Source organism: Etheostoma spectabile, chromosome 6, assembly GCF_008692095.1.
Source record: "Etheostoma spectabile isolate EspeVRDwgs_2016 chromosome 6, UIUC_Espe_1.0, whole genome shotgun sequence".
NCBI classification, from domain to species: domain Eukaryota; kingdom Metazoa; phylum Chordata; class Actinopteri; order Perciformes; family Percidae; genus Etheostoma; species Etheostoma spectabile.
The window spans coordinates 20,703,475-20,703,707 of NC_045738.1; positions in this window are offsets into that span (position 1 = coordinate 20,703,475).

The following is a 233-nucleotide window of genomic DNA, read 5'->3' on the forward strand; positions in this document are numbered from 1 at the left end:
AGCTCCCTGAGTTTCTGATTGTCCTTATTTGAAATCCTTGGAAAGTTATCCAGTCTCTTCCAAAGTGCGTCCTCAATGACTTCAGGCGTGCCATAGCACTCTTCTAGTCTCTCCCGTACAATTAGCAGTCCCTGTCCTGGGTCATTAACATGTACAGCTCTCAAGCGTTTTGCACGTTCTGCTGATTCTGGTCCTAGCCACTTTACTAACAAGTCTATTTCTTCTTTTGCGGT